This window comes from Pristiophorus japonicus, chromosome 20 (genome assembly GCF_044704955.1).
Source record: "Pristiophorus japonicus isolate sPriJap1 chromosome 20, sPriJap1.hap1, whole genome shotgun sequence".
Classification (NCBI taxonomy): Eukaryota; Metazoa; Chordata; class Chondrichthyes; family Pristiophoridae; genus Pristiophorus; species Pristiophorus japonicus.
The window spans coordinates 32,313,653-32,329,640 of record NC_091996.1 but is presented as its reverse complement, the minus strand read 5'-3'; the positions used below and the strand labels follow the sequence as shown (position 1 = coordinate 32,329,640).

Here is a 15,988-nt window from a genome sequence, read left to right as displayed (position 1 = left end):
GTACTGAGGGGACAGGACTTTACATCCCCCACCCCCGCAAAATAAAGCACCACCCAACACACAACAGCAATCAGGAAAGGCATTCATGCTCGATCCTCTCACTCTCCCCTCCCCCACCCAAATCTAGCAGCAATGCAGCTAATTCGAGCAAATCTATCTCGGCCTTGACTGAGATCAGCTAGCTTGGCACAGACCACGCATTGAAGCTGGGACCTTCCTACTCTGACTCAGCTACTCATTCGTCAGGGCTGCTGCAACACGATGATGGAAAGATACAACTAAACATAGCAGAAATGTCACAGGAAAAAGAAAACCACAAATTAGAGGTTTTTAAAACAAATTACTGCTATGAAGTGTCAGCCATGGCCCACTCCAGAGACTTAAGCACAACAATCTAGGCTGACACTTCAGTGCAGTGTTGAGGGAGTGCTGCACTATCAGAGGTGTCATCTTTTAGATGATACATTAAACTGTCAGCTCCCTCAGGTGGACATAAAAGATCCCATGACACTATTTCAAAGAACAGGGGAGTTCTCCCCGGTGTCCTGGAAAATATTTCTCTCAACCAACATCACAAAACAGATTATCTGGTCGTCATCACATTGCTGTTTGTGGGAGCTTGCTGTGTGCAAATTGGCTGCCGTGTTTCCTACATTACAACAGTGACTACACTTTAAAAGTACTTCATTGGCTGCAAAGCGCTGTGGGACATCTGATGAACATGAAAGGAGTTAGCTATATAAAAGCAAGCCTTTCTTAATATAGTAGAATTCTTCATCAAGTTGGAGAGCGACACAGTTAATTCAGAGACTAGGGTCCTGAACTTGAAGAAAGGAAACTTCGATGGTATGAGACGTGATTTGGCTAAGATAGACTGGTGAATAATACTTAAAGGGTTGACGGTGGATAGGCAATGGCAGACATTTAAAGATCACATGGATGAATTACAACTATTGTACATTCCTGTCTGGCGTAAAAATAAAACAGGAAAGGAGGCTCAACCGTGGCGAACAAGGGAAATTAGGGATAGTGTTAAATCCCAGGAAGAGGTATATGAATTGGCCAGAAAAAGCAGCAAACCTGAGGACTGGGAGAAATTTAGAATTCAGCAGAGGAGGACTAAGGGTTTAAATTAAGAAGGGGAAAGTAGAGTCCGAAAGGAAGCTTGCAAGGAACATAAAAACTGACTGCAAAAGCTTCTATAAATATGTGAAGAGAAAAAGATTAGCGAAGACAAACGTAGGTCCCTTGCAGTCGGATTCAGGTGAATTTATAATGGGGAACAAAGAAATGGGAGACCAACTGAACAAATACTTGGTTCTGTCTTCACGAAGGAAGACACAAGTAACCTTCCGAATGTACTAGGGGACAGTGGGTCTAGTGAGAAGGAGGAACTGAAGGATATCCTCATCAGGCGGGTAATTGTGCTGGGAAATTGATGGGATTGAAGGCCGATAAATCCCCAGGGTCTGAGTCTACATCCCAGAGTACTTAAGGAAGTGGCCCGAGAAATAGTGGATCATTTTCCAACAGTCTATTGACTCTGGATCAGTTCTTATGGACTGGAGGGTAGCCAATGTAACACCACTTTTTAAAAAAGGAGGGAGAGAGAAAACGGGTAATTATAGGCCGATTAGCCTGACATCAGTAGTGGGGAAAATGTTGGAATCAATCATTAAGGATGAAATAGCAGCGCATTTGGAAAGCAGTGACAGGATTGGACCAAGTCAGCATGGATTTATGAAAGGGAAACCATGCTTGACGAAACTTCTGGAATTTTTTGAGGATGCAACTAGCAGAGTAGACAAGGGAGAGCCAGTGGATGTGGTGTATTTGGACTTTCAAAAGGCTTTTGACAATGTTCCACACAAGAGATTGGTGTGCAAAATCAAAGCACATGATATTGAGGGAAATATACTGACATGGATAGAGAACTGGTTGGCAGACAGGAAATAAAGAGTGGGAATAAACAGGTCCTTTTCAGAATGCCAAGCAGTGAATAGTAGGGTGCCGCAAGGTTCAGTGCTGGGACCCCATCTATTTACAATATACATTAATGATTTAGATGAAGGAATTGAGTGTAATATCTCCAAGTTTGCGGATGACACTAAACTAGGTGGCAATGTGAGCCGTGAGGAGGACGCTAAGAGGCTGCAGGGTGACTTGGACAGGTTCGGTGAGTGGGCAAATGCATGCAGATGCAGTATAATGTGGATAAATGTGAGGTTATCCATTTTGGGGGCAAAAACACAAAGGCAGATTATCTGGATGGTGGCAGATTAGGAAAAGGGGAGGTGCAATGAGACCTGGGTGTCACGGTTCATCAGTCGCTGAAAGTGGACATGCAGGTACAGCAGGCGGTGAAGGCGGCAAATGGTATGTTGGCCTTCATAGCTAGGGGATTTGAGTGTAGGAGCAGGGAGGTCTTACTGCAGCTGTACAGGGCCTTGGTGAGGCCTCACCTGGAATATTGTGTTCAGTTTTGGTCTCCTAATCTGAGGAAGGACGTTCTTGCTATTGAGGGAGTGCAGCGAAGGTTCACCAGACTGATTCCAGGGATGGCTGGACTGTCATATGAGGAGAGACTGGATCAACTGGGCCTTTATTCACTGGCGTTTAGAAGGATGAGAGGGGATCTCATAGAAACGTATAAGATTCTGACGGGACTGGACAGGTTAGATGTGGGAAGAATGCTCCCGATGTTGGGGAAATCCAGAACCAGGGGACATAGTCTTAAAATAAGGGGTAGGCCATTTAGGACTGAGATGAGGAGAAACTTCTTCACTCAGAGTTGTTAACCTATGGAATTCCCTGTCGCAGAGTTGTTGATGCCAGTTCATTGGATATATTCAAGAGGGAGTTAGATATGGCCCTTACAGCTAAGGGGGTCAAGGGGTATGGAGAGAAAGCAGGAAACGGGTACTGAGGGAATGATCAGCCATGATCTTATTGAATGGCGGTGCAGGCTCGAAGGGCCGAATGGCCTACTCCTGCACCTATTTTCTATGTAGATGACACTCAGCTGGGTGGCAGTGTGAGCTGTGTGGAGGATGCTAAGAGGCTGCAGGGTGCCTTGGACAGGTTAGGGGAATGGACAAATGCATGGCAGATGCAGTATAATGTGGATAAATGTGAGGTTATCTACTTTGGTGGCAAAAACAGGAAGGCAGATTATCTGAATGGTGATAGATTAGTAAAAGGGGAGGTGCAATGAGGCCTGGGTGTCATGGTGCATCAGTCACTGAAGGTAGGCATGCAGGTACAGCAGGCAGTAAAGAAAGCAAATGGCATGCTGGCCTTCATAGCGAGAGGATTTGAGTATAGGAGCAGGGAGGTCTTACTGCAGTTGTATAGGGCCTTAGTGAGACCACACCTTGAGTATTGTGTGCAGTTTTGGTTTCCTAATTTGAGGAAGGACGTGCTTGCTATTGAGGGAGTGCAGCGAAAAGTTCACCAGACTAATTCCCGGGATGGCAGGAATGCCATTTGAAGAAAGACTGGATCGGCTAGGCTTATACTCATTGAAATTTAGATGAATGAGAGGGGATCTCATAGAAACATATAAAATTATGACGGGACTGGACGGGGCAGGAAGAATGTTCGCGATGTTAAGGACGTCGAGAACCAGGGGTCACAGTCTAAGGATAAGGGGTAAGCCATATAGGACCGATATGAGGAGAAACATTTTCACCCAGAGAGTGGTGAACCTGTGGAATTCTCCACCACAGAAAGTTGTTTAATATATCCAACGATCTGGACTCAAAAGGGAGTTAGATGTGGCCCTTATGGCTAAGGGGATCATGGGGTATGGAGAGAAGACGGGAGTGGGGTACTGAAGTTGCATGATCAGCCATGATCATATTGAATGGCGATGCAGGTTCAAAGGGGCGAATGGCCTGCTCCTGCACCTTTTTTCTCTGTTTCTTTTGAAGAGATTTTGGAAAAAGCCCAAGTCTCTGATAGCCTCTCACATCTAGAGAATTAAAACATTTAAAAATATGACAATGGCTAAAAAAAAAGTGAGCAAATACAATGGGACGTCCCTTCAGTTCAGTACGGCACCAACAGCAACTTTGGAAGCACTTCCAGTGTATGCAGTTCGGCAATGCATTCAAGTCTGCTGGTGCTTTACATTGTGACCAAGAGCTTCTGCAACAACAGTGAAGCAACTGTTCAAAAGATACAACTGGGACTAAGATCCTGGCCATGGCCTCCCCCATGTCAAGGAAAGTTCGGCACAAGTCAGCAGTGTTAAAATTACATTCTTGGCCTGTGCATTGAACTAGCTCTGTCAAGGTGCTTCTATATCTCTGGTGGTACAGGCAGGCCTGTTAATGCAAAAGCAGCACAAGATTGTCCCAGAGAATCTACATATGCAAAAATATGAATGAAAATGCACAGCAAAATTAAATCTTTCTCCTGCCCATCTCAATTCATGCAAGTGCAAGATTACTGCAGATAACTTAAAGTCAGCACTATTCCCTGCTACCTCTAATAATTTCTCTGCAGTCGAGATGTATCAATATGTCTTCTGTTCTCTGAATTATAATCTAGTCGTCAGGGTGAACGTCGTCACGGCAGCGTGCGGAGGCCCGACCCGGCATTCGGTGTGGTGGCCTGACCTGCAAGGACCATCAGCAGGTCGGGTCCTTCAAAGGAGCGGCATGCGGAGGCATACCACGTCAAGGTACTGCGTATGCTGGTGCAGGAGAGCGATGGCTGTGAAGAGGGTGACTGGATTGGATGTCACCATAACCCAGGTCGGTGATTGGAGCATGGGCAGGTACAGCATGAGCGGCGAGGCCGGGGTGAAGGAGCAGCGAGAAATTGTAGAGGGACATGATCGGGGCCCAGGAGAGGCAAGGGCCAGCCCACACTGCAACGTGTGCGCGCACTAGGTCCGTGCAGCAGAGCTGGTCTCCAGTTGTCTTGGTTAATCCTTGCCGCTGGACCAAGACCTAGCTCTATCAAGCCCGTGTGGTGGCTGGTGTGCAACGGCCACCACACGTTAAAAATATCCACGCACAGGCATCTTCCATCCTTCAGGATGTAGTTCGAGACCTGGAATATTAGGTCCTTCATTGAAGCACCTGTGAACTCATCCCTTTTTGGCATGGAAGCAAGTCATCCTCAATACGAGGGACTGCCTATGAATCTTGTAGCCATATTGATGTGGTCTTTTTTAAATAATGGTTTTACTACCAAAAACTATGACTTTCCCGGTCTACAAAAAGTAAAATGTAGACTCGCCAGACCATTTATATTGCAGAGCTGTGGGAATGCAAGGACAAGGTGGCCATGCCCTTATAGTACCAGTTCATTATTCTCAACCACTGACAAGTAATAGTTAATAACTGTGATTTGCAAAGCTCTGTACAGGTGAAGAGCAGTGAAATTGCTTCATGTCATGCCCAGAAGCATTTCAGACGCTTGCAGTAACTGCAGCCAGTTAATTTCCCCCATTGCTCCTGCATCAGCAGCACTTGTGTTTATATTGCAGGTAGCAACAGTACTGCCAGAGATATGGCTGGAACCCACCAACTTAAGTGGTGTTAGCTTAGAGTTACTGTGAACTGGAGTGTTTTGCACCCTGTTTGTTACTGACTGGCACTGTTGTTGGAGCAGATATTCAATAAAAATAAACTTCATCCTCAAAAAACTGCTTCTTCATTTCTGGGTTACATAGGAAGTGGGGCTGGAGCTTACAATTGCTGCTGTATTAATGTAACTGATTTTAATGTTAAAAAACAAAGAAAATATCGTTTTAAAAAATTGTCAAAAATGCTGGATTTTGGTCCAAATTAAACTATACAGTTTCTTAAAAACATGCGTTTAGATATTGGATCACCCCACACAGCTTCTACAGGTATTAAACATGCAACTAAGGATCCGAGATGACAATTGGCGCACTGGAAATGAGTCGCCCGCCATATTAGTGATGGCTCCTCCATAGGCGTCCATTGTGCTTGCCTGAAACAGGATTTAGGCTCTTTGCAAATGCAAATCGGGCACCAAATACATGTTTCAGGCTCCCTTTGCAAAATTCGATTGCAAATGATAGCAGTAGTCAGTTTTGTTAGGCGCTTAGGAGCCAAGCCAGCAGTCCTTAAAGGGATCGCTGGAAGCTGCCACCTTAACTTATTATGGAGCCGGGCCACTGGCATTCACAGGCCACTGCCGGTCACAAATCACAACACCCCTACACAAACAACACTCTCCCTTCTCCCCCCCCCCCCTGATACACACACACACACACTTTTAGGGCCTTAGAATTGAAGCTGCTACAAAAGTGGGTAAAACAGCCTTCCCCCTTGATTGCCAGGAGCCTGTATCTAAACTATCAGGCCACAGTAAATTTCTCCCCTCCCATTTCAGACACCACGGCCCAAACTCACCTTTGCTGCAGTGGCTACAACAAAGGACAAAAGCACTGCCAGAAAATGTGCAGAAAGGAACTTTGCCCCTTTAGCCTGATAGACTACTTAGTTTCGCCATCCTATTTCTTTTTACAGCTTCCTTCTTCAGAAACTATTGTGATCGAGAGGGCTTCTTTCTGATATAGTTCGTGCACAGCCAAAACGCAGGAATTTCCCAGCACAAAGTTGCAGAAGCCATTTTGTGGGTGGTATCTTTTAGAACAACCAGTTTTTAAGCTAGTAAATAAAGTACAGAGTGTGTATTATGCATGAAAACTTTTGCTGCACCTGAATCCTGTAATATCCTCAATTCTACATTTACTCATGACAGCTAAATTTACTACAAGAAACTAGAGTACTGTGCCAAGTCCACTTGGCTGAGTATAACTCTGAATTATTTGCTGCTGGCCATCTGAAGCATTGTGCTACTGTTTGGAACAGAACCATTACTGTTGTAAGCTTATTGCCAAAATGTAATGCTTTTGTCAGACTCCTCTGAAGTTCAGTCAGTGCAACAGTTTTCTTTACTGGAGCTTCTGACAACCTAATCGTGAACAAAGTCCAACTAGAAGTAATATAAAATGTCAACATTCTCACATTTTTCCTGAAAATTAGTTTAGAGCTCCTGTAGATAACAGAAATACACATAACACAGGCACAGATGGACAATCAATGCAACTGCTTTCTTACATGGAGATTTTGCAATTATATTATAAATCTTAGTTACATGTTCCTCAACAGATGTTAATTTAAATAAAAGTGAAAGACATGTTCTAATTATAATTTGCACCTAATTTGTCTGCTTTGGAAATTCTTGCATGTTACGAGGTTGCAGAGCCAGTTCACAGATTTTACACACAGGCGATATTGCTGATTTGACGCTGTGAAGCGGAAACCACAAAGAATGGAAGCACACATCACTGCAGTCACTTAGTTCAAATTTAACATGTACACACACTTCATTTAACCTAGAAAATACTGAAAGCATTAGCAAGTTTCTGCTCTACGTTCACCATATTTTCAGTATGTGATCCAAAGTGGAAATATCTCAGACAGTGGCAATGTAACCACTAATAATTTCACAAGAGTAAATGCTAGATTCCAGAGTTAGAAAGTACCATTTGTACTGGAGTGCTTCTGGACTATACTTTCTCATAACATACTAGCTGAAAATAAGAGGTTGGAAATTTGTATTTCAAATAAAAAGGTCTAATTTCTTCTTGTACAATTTTAAAAAAACTATCAGGGTAAAATTACTTTGAGAGCAAGCAAATTACTAAACATGCAGTTCTTGTGGAATTTTACGACAATTATTAACCATGAAGTTGAAGTCTGAAAAGAATTCCCTCTACCAACTTCTGCTCAAGAACGACTCTCATACAAACACAGATGGGGGCTGTTTTGCCCAAAGAGCCCATTTTGTCCAAGAATCTACACAGATCCCACCATCACAGTATTTAACTGCCTTAAACAATTCCAAAGCTTTTGCTTCCACTATCCTACCTCGCAGAACAGATATTAATCACATTTTGTATGACAAAGTATTTCCTGACAACAATTCTGAACTTGCCCCCCCATTACCAGTTTGTCCTGATTTCCACTTGCCTCTATAAAGTTCCCTTCTTTCAAAAATAGTTCTAGTTCTAGTTTTTCTTAACATTGTCCATCAGTCAGCCTTTGTGACCCTTCCTGATGTGACTTCTAGGCCTTGGTTGTTTCCGTTCTTGGCAGCCAGAACTGAACATAATATTAAGATGCACCTAACCAACAGCACTGTTTGTTTATTTGATTCCTGCTCTGGAATGACTGGACATGGTAATTCTTGAGCATACAATCACTTGGAGATTTATTTCAGCCTCTCGCTACCAGTTAGTTCAACACCAGGTTTGTTTTCTTCCAAAATGTCTTAATTCTGGCTATTTGCATTCTTGTCTAGGTTTTTTTTTTAAATAGTTCCTTCGACGTTTCATCCGGCTCCAGTCACCCTCCCTCCCTCCCCACCCCCCCTCCCCCAAAGTTGGTATCTTTCATCAGCACAAGAACAAAAGAGAGTTTTGCTTAAACAAAGGGGACTACAGTGGGATGAGGGCAGAGTTGGCTAAAGTAGACTGGAAACAAGGACTAAACAGTGGCACAATTGAGGAACAGTGGAGGACTTTTAAGGAGCTCTTTCATAATGCGCAACAAAAATATATTCCAGTGAAAAAGGGCGGCAAGAGAAGAGATAACCAGCCGTGGATAACTAAGGAAATAAAGGAAAGTATCAAATCAAAGACCAATGCGTATAAGGTGGCCAAGGTTAGTGGGAAACTAGAGGATTGGGAAGATTTTAAGCAACAGCAAAGAATGACTAAAAAAGCAATAAAGAAAGGGAAGATAGATTACGAAGGTAAACTTGCACAAAACATAAAAACAGATAGTAAAAGCTTTTACCGATATATAAAACGGAAAAGAGTGACTAAAGTAAATGTTGGTCCCTTAGAAGATGAAAAGGGGGATTTAATAATGGGAAATGTGGAAATGGCTGAGACCTTAAACAATTATTTTGCTTCCGTCTTCACAGTGGAAGACACAAAAATCATGCCAAAAATTGCTAGTCATAGGAATGTGGGAAGGGAGGACCTTGAGATGATCACTATCACTAGGGAGGTAGTGCTGGACAGACTAATGGGACTGAAGGTAGACAAGTCCCCTGGTCCTGATGAAATGCATCCCAGGGTATTAAAAGAGATGTCGGAAGTTATAGCAGATGCATTTGTTATAATCTACCAAAATTCTCTGGACTCTGGGGAGGTACCAGCGGATTGGAGAGCAGCTAATGTAACGCCTCTGTTTAAAAAAGGGGGCAGGCAAAAGGCAGGTAACTATAGGCCGGTTAGTTTAACATCTGTAGTGGGGAAAATGCTTGAAACTATTAAGGAAGAAATAGCGGGACATCTGGATAGGAATAGTGCAATCAAGCAGACGCAGCATGGATTTATGAAAGGGAAATCATGTTTAACTAACTTACTGGAATTCTTTGATATAACGAGCATGGTGGATAGAGGTGTACCGATGGATGTGGTGTATTTAGATTTCCAAAAGGCATTCGATAAGGTGCCACACAAAAGGTTACTGCAGAAGATAAAGGTACGCGGAGTCAGAGGAAATGTATTAGCATGGATAGAGAATTGGCTGGCTAACAGAAAGCAGAGAGTCGGGATAAATGGGTCCTTTTCCGGTTGGAAATCAGTGGTTAGTGGTGTGCCACAGGGATCAGTGCTGGGACCACAACTGTTTACAATAAACATAGATGACCTAGAGGAGGGGACAGAGTGTAGTGCAACAAAATTTGCAGATGACACTAAGATTAGTGGGAAAGCGGGTTGTGTAGAGGACTCAGAGAGGCTGCAAGGAGATTTGGATAGGTTAAGCGAATGGGCTAAGGTTTGGCAGATGGAATATAATGTCGGAAAGTGTGAGGTCATCCACCTTGGGGGAAAAAAAGCAGTAAAAGGGAATATTATTTGAATGGGGAGAAATTGCAACATGCTGTGGTGCAGAGGGACCTGGGGGAATCCCAAAAGGTTAGTTTGCAGGTGCTGCAGGTAATCAGGAAGGCAAATGGAATGTTGGCCTTCATTGCGAAAGGGATGGAGTACAAAAGCAGGGAGGTGTTGCTGCAACTGTATAAGGTATTGGTAAGGCCGCACCTGGAGTACTGCGTGCAGTTTTGGTCACCTTACTTCAGGAAGAATACTGCAACTGTATAAGGTATTGGTAAGGCCGCACCTGGAGTACTGCGTGCAGTTTTGGTCACCTTACTTCAGGAAGAATATACTAGCTTTGGAAGGGGTACAGAGACGATTCACTAGGCTGATTCGAGAAATGAGGGGGTTACCTTATGATGATAGATTGAGTAGACTGGGTCTTTACTCCTTGGAGTTCAGAAGGATGAGGGGTGATCTTATAGAAACATTTAAAATCATGAAAGGGATAGACAAGATAGAGGCAGAGGTTGTTTCCATTGGTGGGGGAGACTAGAACTAGGGGTCACAGCCTCAAAATACGGAGGAGCCAATTTAAAACCGAGTTGAGAAAGAATTTCTTCTCCCAGAGGGTTGTGAATCTGTGGAATTCTCTGCCCAAGGAAGCAGTTGAGGCTGGCTCATTTAATGTTTTCAAGTCAAAGATAGATAGATTTTTAAGCAATAAGGGAATTAAGGGTTACGGGGAGAGGGCGGATAAGTGGAGCTGAGTCCACGACCAGATCAGCCATGATCTTATTGAATGGCGGAGCAGGCTCGAGGGGCTAGATGGCCTACTCCTGTTCCTAATTCTTATGTTCTTATGAGTTTATACATCTGGCTGGAAATTCATGAAAAACCGCTACCACCGGTTTGTCACCAAAAAAAACAGCGATGACTCCGCTACGATTGAGGCGGAAAATTCATGAAAAAAAAATAAGGAAAAATCTGCCCAGTGGGAAAAATCGGCGCTGCATGAGGATTCGAGGTGGAAATCACGATCCTCATCAATTTTAGTCTGAGGTCGATTACCGCTGTGAGTTGGGCCTAGGTGGGGGGGGAAAGAGAAAGAAAGAAAAAATATTTTTCAAAAAAACATTTTTTTTTTTAAATCGCAAGACATTCACAAGACCCTTTTATAGTGAATCGTTGCAAAAGAATTTAAAAATAAACTTTAACTTACTTTTTTTGCGGGTTTTCATATCTACCGCCGTTTCCACAGGCTGCAGGTTTTCCTCTGCGTTTTCTCCCCCCACCCCCCGCCATCTACTGGTCACTATTGTGACCAAACTCGGGCGGGAGAGCTTTTTCCAGTGTTGCACGTCGGCAGGCCACTCCCCAGCGGTATTTCAAAACCGCCGGCAGAAGACTTCAATGAATTTCCCAACGCACCGTTTTCCGCGCAAAACGGCAAAATACCGCCGAAAAAGGCACAGAAGGTTGATGAATTTACAGCCCATCAACTTTAACGTCGTCTTTTCTCCTCACATAGCTTACGTGTTATGACCCAACAACTATACTGGCACCTTAAATCAGTGAGACCAGTAATGCAAGAGTTCAATAGGTTTACCACAATCTATTTTTCCCTCCCACATCCAAGTGGCAAATTGCCACAGGCTAATTTATTCTTGGAACAGAAACCAGCATCAATCAATGTGATCCAGAATTACAAATTAATTTCTATCCCACATCCTTCATCCACCATGCGCTCATTAACTCAATGGGTTTTGCAGTTTTTAAAACAAACTTGATTTCTATTACAGCCACAGAAACGATTCTGTAAATTTCTCATACGATCTGAACAACTTAATTAGAAAAATGGATCAAGTCACAGATCTATCCAACACATATTCAAAGAAGGGTACAATTTTCAAGTCATGTAAAATGAGTACTGAACCAGAGCTGGAAAATCAGAAATCTTGCAGCATTAAGTCATCATATTCATACAATAGTCATCATCATCATCATAGGCGGTCCCTTAAACGAGGATGACTTGCTTCCACGAGAGTTCACAGATGTTTCAATGAAGGACCCAATGTTCCAGTCCTGAACTCCAGTTGAGGAGGTGGAAGATGCCTGTGCGTGGATTTTTTTTAACGTGGTGACCGTTGCACACCAGCCACCACATGGGCTTGATAGAGCTAGGCCTTTATCCAGTGGCAAGGATTAACCAGAATTAACCCTATCGCAGTGTGGGCTGACCCATGCTGCCCCCGGGCTCCTCTGGGGCTTCGCACCCTCATTCGCCGCACCTCCGCCAGGATGTTCCAGGGCCCGGCTCTCCAGTTCTATTTATAGCCCTGACCTGCGGTGGCGTTCTCACACAGGTCGGGGCAGTCCATTGAATAGTACAGCACAGAAGGAGGCCATTCGGCCCATCGTGTTTGCACCGGATCTTTCGAAAAGCAATTCAGTTAGTCCACTCTGCGTGTCAGTTTCCCATGAGTTTCCATTGCACCTCATCAATATTGATAAAATCTTAATGCGGGAAAAAATGTAGTGCTTTTTTTTCCCCAGTTAGGAAACATGTAATATGGCTGCATGCAGTTAAACTTATAACTGAATGGATGACAATAAATTGAAAAAAAACAGTTCCTTTGCTAAAGACCAGCTGTTGTACAACTCCTATAATTACCTTGCTCAGTGTCCTGGCAATGTCTAATAAAATACATGTATCTATCTCTGGCCATAGAACTATCAGGAGGAAGCATTTTTCTACTTCAGTAACTGCAGTTTGCATTTGCTAGATAAGCATTATCCCTATTCTCTTAATATGTCCTACTCTGCTAAAAAAAATGCACAAAATTCACACTATTTCAAAATTTTTCATTGTACAAACACAAACATTTACTTGGAATATAGTTTTGCAACTTAATACAACAAAGACCACAAAGTGGCTTCATGAGACTTAAACTGCAGATTTTCAAAACACAATTAGTATCAGCATCCCAAACCAAGAATTGTTGTAGGGTGGGAATCATTTTCCCACTTACGCCGTGCAGACATTTTACAGCTGGACAAACATTATGAAGATATTTATTAAGAGTTCCAAAAGCATGAGTCAGGGATCATAGCACTATATAGTGTAACTTATAGTACAACTTGAAGCAACACTGAATCCCAGCCCATCCACTTAAGGCACACAAGTGCAATACATTGATGTAACAATTGTTATTTAACATCCCAATTTTATACATACCTGTTTCTGTTTCTAACTTCCATCATTCTAACTGTAATTTTTGAATATTCTCTTTCACTTTTTTTTATCATTCTACTCATTTCATGCTCTTCCTCTGCCATTGGCCTCTTATATAGCTTTAGGGGTAAAACACTGAACAATTAAGAGTTGAAGTTCAACAGGCAGAAAGAGAAAACTTTGTAATTGAGACCTCCTTAACAACACTCATTTTATCACAGTCTGAGGCACAAGAATCTTAACAACCATGCACCAAACAGACTACGTCAATTATATGGTCAGTCAGGTTGATTTTGCATGATTAAGTTGCTAACTGTTGTTCCCAAGGTTGTTAAAACAATTTTTAAAGTTAGAGCTCTCCCATAACTATGCATAGTGAATAAACGTTAAAAAAAAATCAACCTTCATGATATGCACCATCAAAAAACCCTCTTTTGAGTTCGGTCCTTGCAAGCTGCTGCCTACTATCCAACTTTTTTCTCCATTCTGAAGTCTTTGAACTTCTTGTTGCCTCCCAAATCAATACCCATCTTTCTCACAACTCCATGTTTGAATCTCTGTCCCTGCCAGAGAACAGAAACCGCCCTCATCAAAGTTACAAATGACATCATCTGTGACTATGGTGCATTATCCCTCGTCATACAACTCAACATTTCTGCAGACTTTGAAACTGTTGAAAACAGCATATTCCTCCATTGTCCAGCGCAGTGGTTGATTCCATTCTTATCGATCAAATCGTAACCAGAGCATCTCCTGCAATGCTTTCTCACACCACTCCCAGATGTAACTCTGGAACCTCAAAGATTTGTGCTTGGCCCCTCCTCTTCCTCATCTACATGCTGCCCCTCGACAATATCACCTGAAGACATGGGGTCAGCTTCCACATGTATACCGATGATATCCAGCTCTACTCCTGCATTGCCTTTATGCTGAGACTGCTTGTCCAAAACCAGTCTTGGATAACCTGCAATTTCCTCCACTAAATGTTGGGAAGATCAACGCCATTATTTTCAACCTCCTTCACAAACTCAATACTCTTGCCATCAATTCCATCGCTCTCCCCAGCCATTGTTTTGGGTTCAACCAGACTGCTGGTAACCTTGACCTCAGGTACTATCCATCACAAAGACTGCCTACTTCCACCTCCAGAATAGCCGCTGAGTCAGTCCAGCTGCTGCTAAAACAGTCATCTATGCCTGTCATCTCTAGACTCAACTATTCCAATGCTCCCCTGGCCAGCCTCCCATATTCAACCCTCCATAAATTCAGCTTCTCCAAAACTCTGCTGCCCTATCCTATCCCATATATAGCCCTGTCCTTGCTGATCTACACTGGCTCCCAGTCCCCCAATGTGTCTCATTTTGAATTCTCATCCTCATGTTTAAATCCCTTTATTGCCTTGCCCCTTCCAATTTCTAACATTCTTCAGTCCTAAAACTTTTCCAGCACTCTGCATTCCTCTGATCCTGGTCTCTGTGCATCATCCCCTCTCTTCACCCTGCCATTGGTGGCCATGTTTTCAGCCATCTGAGACCGACACTCAAAGTCCCTCCCACAACCTCTACTCCCTCGCCTCAAAGATTCTCTCTAAAACCTACCTCTTGGACCAAGCTTTTGTTCATCCCAACTTATATCTCCTTTTATGCCTCTGAAGCATCATGGGATCTTTTCTACTCTAAAGGCACAAAATAAGTGTGAATTGTTGAACTTGATACTGCTGTTATCCCATCCTCACAATACTGTTCCTGAGGAGTGGTTAGAAATCACATTTCATCAAGAGGTCAATCAGATCACTTTCTGACTTCTGGCTTAGTCATCACCAAAATCCATCTTGGCAAGAAGCCCAAAGATGTGAGACAAGCATTGTCTTTCCACTGGTGGAATAAAAACAAAACTTTAAACTTGCTGTGGTGTAGAACATGATACTGATTGCATCATTGTTGAAAGTAGTGATCTCTCAACTTGACAAACAAGTTGATCCATCCCAAGAGAGCAAAGGACTCCATTAATAATTTGGTTTAAATGCAAAAGTACATCGATGAAAATTTCAGTCAATTGCAGAATATATAGACAACGTTGCAGCATCTAAATATTTGACTCCGTAATAACAGAACTTGAGATATGCTTTTTTCCTGCTTCCTTTTAGATGCTCATCACAATAATAGGTGCCAGACTCATTAGATAATGAGATACATTTGGGGGGGTGGGGTTGAAAAGTGAAGAGGGGAGGAGTAGAAAAAAGTTTAACGAGTGGGTTAAATAAATAATCAGGAGCAAATCTGGGGAGACCAATCCTTCGGTGTCAAGATTGCCATTTTTACCGCACAGGAAGCAAATTATGTGCAGCAGTTTACCCACTTTAATTATACAACATACATTGGATACATGCGCTCACAGGCATGCAGTAAAGAATTCATTCCATGTACCAGAGCAACTTAAAACAAAATCACAAATCTGCTGACTTTAACCATCAATGTCAACTGTAACCACTCAATCATCCTCACCAAGAACTATGAAGCATTAGTACAAGTCATCACATGCTATCCTACAAAAGAAATTATGCAATGACCACCAAATATAGTTGAACCTGCCAAACGGAGCATTCATTCAAGTAATCACACGCACATGCCACCCTTTTTGACAAACGGTAAACAATTATATAATTAGCTGAACGATGACTGTTCGTAGGCATTCTAGGTGGAAACCGAAGATATATGTCAAAGAAACTACCACGCCCAAACTCCATTCAAATTGCTTTATTTTTAAGCTACAGAGTGCTGTCATACTCTTAACATAATTACCATGACAGACAAAGTTGTTAAATACACTTATTCCACTTGTATAGTTCAGCCTAACAGAAAGCAGAGAGT

The 15,988-nt window shown here is 42.8% G+C and overlaps 1 protein-coding gene across 5 annotated transcripts in view; it reads right to left on the bottom strand.

Moving 5' to 3' along the window:
* The window catches only part of strbp (spermatid perinuclear RNA binding protein), a 178,730-nt gene that overhangs the window by 131,817 nt on the left and 30,925 nt on the right, over positions 1–15,988 (bottom strand). The window contains exon 1 of one of the 5 annotated variants that reach the window (XM_070862704.1): positions 11,106–11,123. The exons of the other annotated variants lie outside the window; for them this stretch is intronic. The gene's annotated coding sequence lies outside the window, so the exon portion shown is untranslated. Of the gene's footprint in view, positions 1–11,105; positions 11,124–15,988 lie in introns of those variants that run through there. 5 annotated transcript variants of the gene reach the window in all.